Source organism: Tachypleus tridentatus, chromosome 7 (assembly GCF_004210375.1).
Source record: "Tachypleus tridentatus isolate NWPU-2018 chromosome 7, ASM421037v1, whole genome shotgun sequence".
NCBI classification, from domain to species: Eukaryota; Metazoa; Arthropoda; class Merostomata; order Xiphosura; family Limulidae; genus Tachypleus; species Tachypleus tridentatus.
The window spans coordinates 86,928,627-86,942,479 of NC_134831.1; the positions used below are offsets into that span (position 1 = coordinate 86,928,627).

Here is a 13,853-nt window from a genome sequence, read left to right on the forward strand (position 1 = left end):
AGGCTATAAACATTTCACTCTGTTCAAAATAATAATTATATTATAATAAGCAGCTTATATTAAATTGTGTACTTCTGAAAGGAAAGGTCAATAAATTAAATACAAAGAGAGACTTAGAAAGTAAATTATCGATTCTATAACTAAGGAAGATTGAGAATTTTTTAAAGATACTTCCACATAAAATTAGAAACTTAAATATGGTATAATATTAACATTTTTATTTATTAATTATGTTTTGACATTAGGTTTAATGCAATACATTAATATCAAAGTAGATAAATTGGATTTTGAATGTAATTATGTAGAGAGGTTGCAACATATGCAAAATAGGTTAATGTATGGTTAACACCATCAGCAATTTTAAGCATCATTTAATCATTACTTTATCCATATTATTGTGTAAATCAATAACAGCATACATCCAAACACTTAGGTATGCCTACTTGTGACATCAATCAAATTTAATTGAACTCCATTTAAAAAAAAAAAAACCCTCTACCTTCTTCCATCCAGCCATCTTTCTATCCAAGAGCAAATTTGATCTCAGAATGGCTGGTATGGGTATTAACACTTTTATTGATAAGGAGAGAACAATATTTCAACTTTCCTAGGTCATCTTCAGATTAAAAAAAGAGAGAGTTTTAGTGTGACTTTTCTTATGGACAAGAGTATAAACAGGTATGGGACTGTAGGGGTATTGCAAGTGGATGTTAAGTTATTAATTAGTATACGTAGAAAGGTGTTCCTTTATATTTGTTTAATTTTGGTTTTCGTTGTTGTATAAGTAGGGTTTATTTGAATTTGTGTTTGTTTATATTTGTTTCCCTACTTGATATCTGGGTGTTTTCTATGGTTGTGTTGTGTTTATTTGATTTGCAGTGTTCAAAAACATGTGAAAGTGTATTTTCGTGTTCTATGAATCTAGTTTCCATTGTTTCTGCTTATTTCCCCAGTATAGAAGTCATGGTAGTTGTTGTATTGTATTTTATAAATTATGTTGGTGTTGTATTTGTCAGTGTCGTTTTTACATAGAATGGACTTTAGTTTTTACCTGGTTTTTGAATAAATTTGATGTTGACTGGAACTTTTCATTTTAAGTTCTGTCTGTCTTGGAAATTTATTTTTAAGTTATGTAGTCTGAACTACGTAATCACGTGCAAAATACTGCAGACAGCAGTGTACGTAGTCATTACAAGTCAGGAAAAGGTATATACATGGTTTTCATGTATACAGTCAAATTAAAACAATTCACTTTGCACTCATCCATATATATTTTAAAACTGTGGAATATTACATACTGTTGGCTGCAACTATGAAAGCTACATACCAATCAAATCTAACCGAATGTAAACTATAAACTATGCATATCATAAAATCATAACATCTAAGCTAATGCACTGTTATCAAATTTAATTTTCTACACAACAAGGAAAATGGATAGAAAATATAGTACAACTATCTTGCTGTTCCTGATTCAAATTTAGAAAAAAGGTTAATAACTAAAATACGACTCTTAATATTAGTACTACATTACTAACGACAGATGTGCCGATACAAATTTATAACGATTCTTGGACGTTTTCCATTGTTCTATAAATCTGAGATTATTTCTCTTAGACACAAATTTATTCTAGCTCAACGTTGGCAACACAGCTTAACTTTCATCAAAAGTTAATTTATAAAAATACAACCAAACCGTACTCCAAGCGTGTACAAGTTAAACATGCACTGCTGCTAGCTCTACCTAGCGGTCATTACAAACAGATCTTTTACCCCAAACAACATTTGTATTTCAAAATATTAATACTATTTGACTTTTCTTATTTTTAAACTTAATACTGATTCACAGAAGTTTTGATAAGTTTAAATTAAAATCGGTTCTTTTATCAAAGGAACATCCAAATTTAGCATTATAAATTATAACTATACTTCACAAATTTTACGAAATAATATGCATAAAATTTGAAACTAAAAACACTAAAATATGCCTGAAAATAATTAAATGTTATATGAATAAACTAAAAATAGTTGATGGTGAAACACAGAATTGCATTACTAAGGAGACAAGTGTGTGTGTTTTCTTATTGCAAAGCCACATCAGGCTGTCTGTTGTATCCACCAAATGAAACTGAACCCCCGATTTTAGCATTAAGAATTCATAAATTTACCACTGTACCTGCACAGGAACAGAGTGAATCATAGATACATTCTGTTTACCTTTTAGTTTGTAGATGTTATAAATCAATCTAGTGATAAACTGACAATGTCATTAATCATTTTATTTTCATTATACAAGCTAACAAAAAAGTTCAAAATATGATGATAATTACATGTATATTATGATTAAAACATAACTGGACTGAATATAAATATATCAGCACCTAAAATTAATTTATAAACATAAAACTGCTTCTGTAATAACTGAAACCTATAAATATATAATCATGTAATTTTCATACTTCTGTCATTTTCATACTTAAATAATAAAAAAATTTAAAATCTCCATTATTCATCAATATGTATAACATGGTGCAAGTGACAGTATGGTAAGTGTTTGTGTACTACTGGTTTTATATTTGTGTAACTTCTATTTTTATAGGTATGTGCTTTACTATGTAATTTTGGTTATTTCCTGAGTTTTTTTACATATATACATATATATATCAATATTGCATTGTTGTTAATAGTCCATGCTGCTAACTTACTGCCATAATGGAACAGCATTAAAATGTGTTCAAAATATCCAATCTATCATTAAAAATCCAAACAGTGTAGTCAGTCTAATCAGTTGCCATGAATAATCATCAAAGATCATACACAAATATCATAGTAGGGTAATCAGTGATGTCAAGAAACCCACTTGTTGAGAAATATATATGCAAAAACGGCTCGTTTGGGTTGAGAAAATATTTTACATAGAAGAGCGAACAACGTTTCAACCTTCTTCGGTCATCGTCAGGTTCGCAAAGAAGAAGGTAGAAACGTTGTTCGCTCTTCTATGTAAAATATTTTCTCAACCCAAACGAGCCGTTTTTGCATATATATCATAGTAGGGTGTATATTTAAAATAAATATTTTTTATTTTGAATGGTTGGGGGTATAATTGGTTGAAATATTAGAGGTAGTTTCTATTTATTTGCTTTCTAAATTAAAGTATTTAATGGAAACTGTATTCCCACCAAAAAGATTATAATATTATAATGTCCCAAAGCTGAAAGAACAAGCATTTTTGGTTGGACATGAATTCAAACCCACTACTCCAGACTGTGAGTTGAACTTGGAATATATAAGACCATAACACAAGGTTTTGTGACTAAAAGATGAAGATTTCACAAAAGTATCAGGATGAATCTGAATGCATATCTGTTTGATATCAATGTTCCTTTCATTCATTTCTCTCAGTTTTGATAACAAATATTATAATAAAAAATATTCATTGTGGCAAACAAAATAATAATTTGATATAAGCAAAAGGTTTGTTTTTTCCTAATTCATAACAACATTCTTACATCAATATGACTTGTAAATTTGACACTGAATCAGGCTGTACATTTACAGTCTTCACAATATGTTGACTGCTGCAAGTAATTATGAAAGAAAAAAGTATTTAACATATTCCAGAAACAAAACTGTACTTGGTACATCAAATTTTGGAGAAAAATAAATCACACACACACAAAAATTCCAACTTCTATTAATAAATGGGACAGTTGGTGAATATCTTCTCAGTTAAAATGGTCTGTTGCTTGTATAGCCAAGTATTTTATCTAATAAGTAACACATGATCTATGCAACCTTTTACATCTGTTGGTGAAAAGTGACAAATTAATGAGAAATTCTATGAACGTATTGTTTATGGAAATTTTGATAAGCCGGTCTCTTGATATTTTTGGAATGACAAAAACAATCTTTTGCATCAAGAACTACTTGCCCTAAAGTTTACTCCATGTAAATAACTAAAACACAAGCATTTAGCATCTTCAACAAAAAAATTACAAATATATCTTTGTGGCAAATCCTGACTTTTCCAAAATAAATCTGACCATATCCATTCCCTCTCTTCAGTTGATCACTCACCAAATCAGATTACAAGTATCCAGAAAAGTATCTTCTACATCTTACAACAATAAAGTTTCACATACACAAGGAAGTGTAAGTACAATACAACTATTTCATGAAACAATGGATATGACTCTTTGAATCTTAACCCATTCTTAGATATCCCTCTTTGTTTAACACTGAAGGGAGAGTCTGCATGATATATTTCAACTAATGATATGCTATGACTAGTCAGTAACATCTTAGTGATCAGCTTTCATTATGCTCTAAATGCCACATGTAATGTGTAGAAATTCACACACCTACATGTGGTAAATTAATACAATAGTATTATGATGTTGAACAACCAAGTTACTGCTACAATGAAGTTATTTCATTTATGCCACATATATCATCCTCAGCAGTTTTCAGTTCATTTCTGTGTGCTTGTGCATCATGCAATTCAATGATTTATAAAAAGAATCCAGTTTATGATTAACATTGTAATTGTGTCTGTTGAGGTTCACACAAATAGTGGTTTTCACTGTTTTAGTTACTGGTGAAGTCATGATCAGAAAATTATTTTTGGGAGCAGTTTGGTCGTACATAAGTTAATATTTCACTGCATGTTGTAGGTATGCAGCAGCCATTCCAGATGTATGATAAATTTTAATTGTGTTTTTCATAAATTGGTTTTGATTCATAGTTTTTACACTAAACATTTTTTAATCTTTTTGCTTATTTTTTTTAGTATGTTAGATTTTCTGTTTTAAAATGCAGTTTAAGTATCTATGTAAATCAGATGCAAGTCTTATATGAATACTGATCTTTTATTATAGGCAAACGTTACAAGCTGTATCTATTGTGCTGTACCACTTGTACTTGTATTTTTATTGTCATATCATCCTAAAGTGAGGCGATTTTCAATCATTACAATAATTAGTACTTCCTTACTATGAAATGGACTGTAGTACAGTGCACTAGGTTCAGAGTTAGAATTAACAGTGTGGAATATGTATTAAAGTTATTGATTTCATCTCTATCTACACATCTTGTTCAATTCTCCATGAGCCTGTTGTAGTCCTAAGAAACCTATAAGACAGTAGTTGGATGGAGACTTAGTTTTAATGTTTGAGTAATGATTATTTTGGTGATTGCACAATGATATTAGGTGGGATTTCTTATTGTTCATGTTTGAAATAATTCTGTGCAAAACATTTAGGGATTTGTATTTTGCAGCTACTTATAACTGTGTGATAAGCATCACTGTACTTGAATACCACACATTAAGGTCAATCTGAGGCTTAGTTTAATAAACTGAGTGCTAGCTCAGCTAGTGTGCTTTCCAAAGAGAATAAACCATGGTTACTTGAAAATTTAATTTCAATGATTAGCCAAATCTCTCGTCATCTGATTAGTGACGTGCATGAATGAATTAAGGAGATTCCCACTATCCCTATGTCTACTATCTAGCCAAACCACAGCCAAGTGAACTGGCTTGGAGAAATCAGCATAACCAGTCAAAAGTTCACAGTTCCTCCTGCACAATTTCTCAGGCTTTGCAAAGTGTATTCACAAGTAAACTTGTCTTTTTGTTGTTGATGTTTTAGTTTATGAAGAAAGGTTCATGTTCAAAAGCTTTTGTTTTAAGACCAGATACAGTTTACTTCATAAAAATGATTAATTACAATGAAATTTCATAGTATGGATAAAATAACTTTTGTATTATTTTAAAAAATGGTTACATAAAAAAACGTTGTTTTTTTTACATACCCCTTTTGAAACTGAGGTGGTGAAAATAAATATTCTGATACCACGTGTCCACTGAATGGCATAATATCACAACATTCATTTCAATTTCTATGACTCAATGATGAAAGCTGGATAAGAAAAATTTACTTACCACAAAATTTTTCATTAAACATTTTCTTCAAAACACTAATTTCAAATCAGGTGGTTAAGACACTCATCTTGTAACCCGAGCGTTGAGGGAATGAATCCTTGTCACAACAAACTCGCTGGCCCTTTGAACTGTGAGGGTGTTAAATGTGATGGTCAATCCCACCATTCACTGGTAAAAGAGAAGCTCAAGAGTTGGTGATGGGTGGTGATGACTAACTGCCTTCCCTCAAGTCTCACATTACTAAATTAGGGAAGTCTAGCACAAATAGCCCTCGTAAAGCTTTGCTGGAAATTCAAAACAAATGAGTTTGGTTTTAAATTGGAAAGTATAATTCAAATTTTAGTATTATACATTAATTAAATTTTTAATTTAAAAGTGAATATTGAAAAAAAAATCTAAATATCATGTTTTGTGCATTTTATGATGTGCTCAAATTAGAGTTTGTGATGTCCAAATACCAAGACTATAATTTCTTATAAGTAAAGAGCTCAAATTACTGATATTGAGAAGTTATAATATGGAAAATTGAATCTCCCATCTTTTCTGCTTGCTACATTTACTGAATTAGTCTCAGTGCCCCTACCTACCTCTTGCCATTTTTGGAAGCACTTGCTTATGTACACTTACTTTTGAATATCACTCAAACAGAGCTAAGTTACCAAGTTTTATAAATTATAGTGCAATCCTAAGGTACTGATGTTGTAATTTATGATTTTTTGTTATTTTGAAATGTACACATGCCAAATTTAAAATATCATTTTGTTTCACATCTTACTGTAAAATTTTATGAGACTTGATATTCAGTACTGGGTCAAGCCCCAAATGAGTAAAAAAGTTCAAAACTAGAAAATATTATTGTTTACTCTACTTCTTTATTTACTGTTCTGTATTTTAAGATAAATTAAATTCAAGAACTTTTTATAACTGATAACTCAGTTGTGACTAGTTTACACAAATACAGCCAATACAGGTCACTTTGTGGAGACGAGTTTCATGTTCTTGGATAAAGTAACGAGTGCACGTGTACTGCATCAGAGCAACTCAAGTAACGTCAGCCAAAAATGGCTGTAGGGTCAATTTAATAAAAAGTATAAACATATGTATAAATGGATAATGTTATGAGATTTTAAGATATTGAAACAAAACCACTATCTTCATTTTATAATGTTTTGACATTCTACAAAGAAAATAGTGTAATTCATTTGTAGGGTTAATTCAAATTTTAAAATGAATCTTCCATAAATCTTCAAATCAGCACAGTTACCTAATGAATATTGATGTACTGTTTGTCATCTGAACAGAACTAACAACTAGAAGAAATTCCTCTGAACTGAAAACTGAGTGACAGTAAGCATAAAGAGGATAATATTTGTTACCTTATTTTCAGTGTTTATTTAATTAAACAATTTTATGCATTAGTATATATTTCATAATGTCTACATGATACATTATAAATTACAGATGACATACATCATTCTCTTGGCTTCAATATATTCAAGGACCATGTTTTAACTCTGTTAAATTTGATAACTTCAGTCAACTTTAAATGAGCTGTTACAATAAAAAGTATTTAATTAAATACTTTATTTAATACTGGAAACATAAAATAATAAAATCAATAATATATTTTTTTAATTTGGTGAACTTAAACAATGACATATTTGCTTACTTGAATAAGGACAAAGACATGTTTACACAAAATCAACTTAACTCGTTTTATTCTGCACACACTTTTTGTTCTGGTATTTGAGGACACTGAGTAGGATAAAAACTATATCTTTCCCAAACCATAAGCTTGATGTATAGTATTTTTCAAAATTGTTTGCTGAATTCAAAAGTTTTAATAAACTAAAAAATGTAAGCAAAAATACAAAGGACTCTTTTCAAAATGATTGCAAAGTTATTTAATAAAATAAGCTTACATAATAATTTTGATCCAAATAGCCTGATTCTAAATGAGAGACACTACAGTAAACTATGAGTGTAAACTTTTACTATAACTTCATGGTTGAGTAATTACTGTAACGTTGCTCATCAGACTGCTATAATTTTATATTTCACAACTTTGATATGATGATCTCTTTATCACATCAACAAAGTTACACAAAAATTACATCATCGTAAAACAGGCATGCTGTAACTAATTAAGACTTGAGATACTTCCTCAGGCAATGTTTTATATTTTATACTTGTGAAGAATATCCAAGTTTTAACTAAAGAAAATACTTCATAACATTAATCATTAAGTTTACCATAGATAGTTACAAAATTGACTGGTTCACTGCCTATAACTTTTATTTATAAAGACATGCTCCAGCAAATATTTAAAAGTAAAAATTAAAGATCAAAATAAAATGGCTTGTTTCACATGAAAAGTCAATGTAAATATTAGCATGATAAAGAGTGATATTATAATCTGGAATCATACCACTGATGAATGCAACTAAAAATAAATTTGTCAAGTGCAAAACAAGTTCTAAAATATGGATCTATAGTTTTTCATGTTTAACTTTCATTTTCAGTATTGCTACACAATTTAGTAAGTTTTGCAGACTGACTGATAAATAGGTGATCTAATTTACATATAAATTTTCAAACTCAAGTTTTATTGTGTGAGGAGACTGCAACAACAAAATCTTTCAGCCTTTTCTGTTCTCCACAAATAATTGTTAATGTAATATCAACCAACTATTAAAAGAAAAAACCTGCAAATGAACAGACAAAAATATAAAAATTGAAATTTCACTTGTTACTAAAAAGCAAAATTATCAGTTTGTAGGCACAAGGATGTTAATCCAGTTTGTTTGTAAGAAAAGAAGTTATCTAAGCTGAAATATAGACAGAAACAAATTTCTTCCAGCAATGTGTTTAAACTGATCACTTTCTTGGCAAAAAAAACAGACACTTCATAATTATGTTACTGAAGACCCAATCCAGGAACTTCAAACTACTTTTTTCTTGCAAATTACAACTAGTTATATTGTGATTTCACTTTCCTTACACTTCCATGAAAAATAGATTCTCATTTAACATTTAGATATGTAGACATAACAAAGAAATAAAACTCTAGACTAGCACTTCCTGAAGTGTTGTTGTCCACATCTCCCCTTTGATAAATGTAGTTTCTTCCACACACACCCTTTTTCAAATGAAGAGATACAATACACACAGATTAAAATGTTATGTGTTGTTGCAATTACTTATAACCTCATTAATAAAAAAATACATTAAAATGCTTAATTTTGCATTATTACATAATCAACTGCATCCTAACTGCTACTGCCACTTTTGTCACTACTGTCACCTACACTTTTGGAAATGTTTATCAAAACCACATTAATTGTTTCCCTGTAAATAATACATACCTCAATTGCTTCATCCATGGAAAAAGAATACAAGCTATTGTAAATCACTTCAGCTTCTTGTAGCCTCTGTTAGCAAATTCTTATGGCAGAAGAATAAAACTTTTATTGGTACACATGACAGCAAATAATGTAATGAAGACACAGAGCAAATCATTCTTTCTATTTCTTCTGTTACTGCTTTGGTGTGTGTGAGGTGTATGTTTTTTTTTTTTAAAGCAAAGCCACACTGGGCTCTCATTTCTCGTTGGATCGGATAAGTTGATATTTACGTTTTAATGACTGACGACAAGAGTAACAAACGTGTTGAAACTGTTAGACATGTACCGTTGACTGTCACACAACATTTAGGAGATCCTGTAGTTTACAGTTCATTTCCAGGCTTCGTTAACAACGTCTGGCTTAGTTTATCACAGTACTGAGACGTGAACACCAACACAGAGTTAATCAACTAAAAGGTTTATCGATCTTCAGGAACGTACATTCCTCAGACTGATCTTTATTCGATTCGATCATTCTTCCTATTATTAACATACAATCCAGATAACAAATGGATATTACACTTACCTCCACCACTAAACTAAACTAACGTGGCAGGGGTTCAGTTTAGAGAGAGAGAAATCAGAAGAGTTCTCTCTCCAACTGGGGTGTTCAGGAACTTTGTAGTTCCTCTTCGTCCCCTTTCGTGGATTGTTATTAAGATTAAGTGGTGTTTTTTTTTATTATTATTTTAATAAATTAATTATCGTTATTATTCTTGACTTTTTTGGGTGGAGAATGTCTCACTAAATGTTCTTTTGGGTGGAGGCAAAGGCAGCAGTGGAAAGAAAGGCCGGGACCTGTCCCGAAATGAAAAAGTTGGGCAGATGTGAATATGAATGTAATTCATTCAAATTCAGATCAAATCAAACGGCCCGATTCTGGGTCTGGCAAAAAGGTTGCCTAGGCTGGGATCTAGAAATCCAATGCCTGAAGAATTTGATGTGGGGGGAAACAGGAGTGCCCCGAGAAAACCCACTTTCACACGACAGGCGCCGAAAGTTTTGCCTGTCGTGTGCCCTGTACCTGAAAAAAAGGAATTCATGTTAATAACATAGATTTTATTTATTTAGATTCTTTGTTGAGTGGATTGTGATTCTTGAAATATGTTGTAAGGTGATATGTATTTCGTTGGTGCACTTGATAATTTGTGCAGTGATGCCGTTAGTTTGTTTCTATTTTCTGCTTTTAGATAATATTTGAGAGAAAGTTCTGTTATTCTGTCTCTTATAGTTGGTAAATTACTAATTTGGTGTAGATAATTTGTTGGCGTAAAAGATGGTAAACTGAATGCGGATTTTAATATTTTGTTTTGTTGCACTTGGATTTTTTGGAGTGTGTTGTTTGACATATTGTATGTTACTTGACATCCGTACTCTACTAGTGGACGGATGTAAGCCTTGTATATTTGTATAATGGTGTTCGGTGCGCATTTCGATTGTTTACCAGTTATAGCAGGGGTGTGCAACATTTTTCGTCGGTGGGCCATATAACCAACTTCATCAATCAAGCGGGGCCACTTAAAAAAACAAGCTTATTCGTGTACATGCACAATAAATTAAAAAAATTCTCAAAATGCAAGCAATAATATTTTATATTTTTGCATGAGTGATCATTTTAGTGCGACACTTGAAACTTAGAGTCCTTGAAGAGCTTGTCAATATCAGCTTTGACAAAAGTGGTTGCCACTCTTAACTGACTGGTCAAATGTTCATCAGTCAGCTGACTTCTACATTTGGTTTTGATGAGCTTCATTTTGGAGAAAAATTGCTCACAGCAGTAGGTGCTACCAAAAGGGTTTTTTGTTTGTTTGTTTGTTTGTTTGGAAATTTCGCACAAAGCTACTCGAGGGCTATCTGTGCTAGCCGTCCCTAATTTAGCAGTGTAAGATTAGAGGGAAGACAGCTAGTCATCACCACCCACCGCCAACTCTTGGGCTACTCTTTTACCAACGAATAGTGGGATTGACCGTCACATTATACAACCCCACGGCTGGGAGGGCGAGCATGTTCAGCGCGACACGGGCGCGAACCCGCGACCCTCGGATTACGAGTCGCACGCCTTACGCGCTAGGCCATGCCGGGCCACCAAAAAGGGAGGCAATTCTTTGTGCATGACGGGACAAATTGGGAAACTTTTCACGTACACAGAGTTTGTAAAAGTCTAGCAAACTGTTTTCAGAGAATTTCCTTTTAGTGTCCATGTCAGCCTGCAGTTCAATGAGTTCCATTTGGCAATCATCAGGACTGTCTTCCACTGCCAAATCAAATGGTTGAGCGAACAATTTCAATCTAATTTCAGTTTGTCTGAAATCTGGAAATCTGTTTGCAAACTCATCACGCAGCTTTTGTACACTGGTTCCATATTTGGTGCAATCCAGATTAGGAAATTCCAGTTTCCTGGTTGCAAGACATGTAAAATGGGTCAATATGGCTCTTCTCAACTGAACCTGGAAAAGTTCCAATTTCTTCTCAAAAGCACAAATATGCTCAAACAACTTATTCACAAGTTGACTTTTCCCTTGTAGTTTTAAGTTTAAATCAGACAGATGCTGTGTAATGTCTGTGAGGAATGCTAAGTCATTCAGCCAGTTCTCATTGCTCAAGAAGTCCACATTTTGACGTTTGCTCTCCATGAAGAACTTAATCTCCTATCGCAGATTCCAGAATCTCTTCAAAGTAGCAGCTCTACTAAGCCAACGTACAGCAGAGAAGTACAAAACATCTGAATACTCACTGTCCAGCTCATCTAAAAAGTTTTAAATTGTCGATGATTTAATCCTCGTGTTCGAATATAATTTACGCATTGGACGACATTTTTCATGACTTCTGCAAAATCCAGAACTTTGGTGCACAAGCTCTCTTGGTGAATAATGCAATGGCTTACAACTACGTCTTGTGCTCCAATTGCAGTTAGAAATTTCTTGGTGAATCCATTTGTCCTACCTGTCATGGAAGGAGCACCATCTGTTGTAACACCACATAATTTATAAGGATTCAGTTCAAACTTTTCTACAACCTTAAGCACTTGTTCACAAATATCCTGTCCTGTGGTTGTGGAGGAAAGGCTTGCCATATCTAAAAACTCTTCGAAAACATCAAAGCCTGCAGTAACAGCTCTGATGAAAATGACAAGTTGGGATGTGTCATTGATATCAGTGCTTTCATCCAAAGCCAGACTGAAAGCTTCACACGAATTCAATCTCTCTTTCAAAGTTTCTTTGATGTCCTCTAAAAGATCTTTTGTCCTGCGTGAGACAGTAAAGCGGGAAAGGCTAGTTTGCTCCACCAAATATTTTTTCTCTGGACATGCATATTCTGTGAATATTGTTAAACAATTTTTAATAAATTCTTCATCACTGAAAGGCTTTCCCTTTTCTGCCATACATTCACAAAGCTTAAAACTCAGTTTTGTCACCAGTTCTGAATTTTTCTTGAAAGTGGTAAAAACACCTTGTTGCTTTTCAATGGATGTTTTAATGTTCAATTTTGTCCTTTCGTGCCTGACCAACAATTTCATTAAACTGGGAGGAGTGCTTAGTTGCGTAATGTCGCTTAATATTGTACTCTTTCATGACAGCAATTGTAGTTTGACAGACGAGGCAGACAACACCTTGATTATGTGGGACAACAAGATATTTTGTTCACCATTCACTGTTGAATAACCTTCCCTCATCATCAATTTTTCGTTTCTTAACTGCTGACATTTTACTAGCCCTGAAATCAAAACAAAAATTATTCTCACGAAAATAGCAAAGTAGAAAAAAACATAGAATTTATTTACACATGGAACCTCTTATGGACAGAAACACATGTTTCTAAATTGGCATCCCGATCATAGCCTTCCGGTACTTAAATTAATTGAGAATAGCAAAATACAGTGTGACCTCGCCTATTCGCGGTTCGCCATTCGCGGCCCCGCATATTCGCGGGTTATGCGCGAACTGCGTTTTGTAGGTCACAGAGACTGAAAGGGCTTTTCGAGGAGATTTCTGTTGTATTTACTCAATCAAGCCGTTTTATCAATTGTCGTCTTCACCAAACAAGATTGGACTGCTATTGGCTGACTGCCTCAGCTTCCCCAACAACGCAAACGGCAAAGCACAGCCCGGTAACGCACGGTACAATTTAGTGAAATACATAACAGTATGCAATATTGCTACATTATTACTGCATCAATGAGTATAAGTATCATTAGTGTTTGGGAAGCATTTCATATAGTATATAATCGCATACATATACGTTTTAAAACTGCGTCCAATATTCGCGGTTTTCGCTATTCGCGGGAGGGTAAAGAACGTAACCCCGCGAATAACGAGGTCACACTGTACATAGAATCAGATGCATCTGAAAGCAAAAATTTTAATAAATTCAGTAAAGTCACAACAATATGCTAAATAATAATCAATTTACCTTCAATCTCTTGTAGTAACTGTAAAAGGTAATAAAATTTTCACCAATAATGAATGACGGACAGCAGAGGTTAGGGAAAATTGTCGCCAGCGGGCGAAG

General features: G+C 32.6%; 1 long non-coding RNA gene across 28 annotated transcripts in view; it reads right to left on the reverse strand.

Moving 5' to 3' along the window:
• LOC143256098 (uncharacterized) overlaps nt 1-10,470 on the reverse strand; it is a 46,367-nt gene extending 35,897 nt beyond the window's left edge. For 14 of the 28 annotated variants that reach the window (XR_013031028.1, XR_013031030.1, XR_013031006.1 and 11 more), the window contains exons 1-2: nt 9,307-10,470; nt 5,942-6,225 (exon numbers count right to left, since the gene is read on the reverse strand). This is a non-coding gene — a long non-coding RNA (uncharacterized LOC143256098). Of the gene's footprint in view, nt 1-5,941; nt 6,226-9,195 lie in introns of all 28 variants that reach the window. The other 14 variants (XR_013031023.1, XR_013031011.1, XR_013031016.1 and 11 more) reach the window with 9 other exon arrangements.
• Between the last annotated feature and the right edge of the window lie 3,383 nt (nt 10,471-13,853).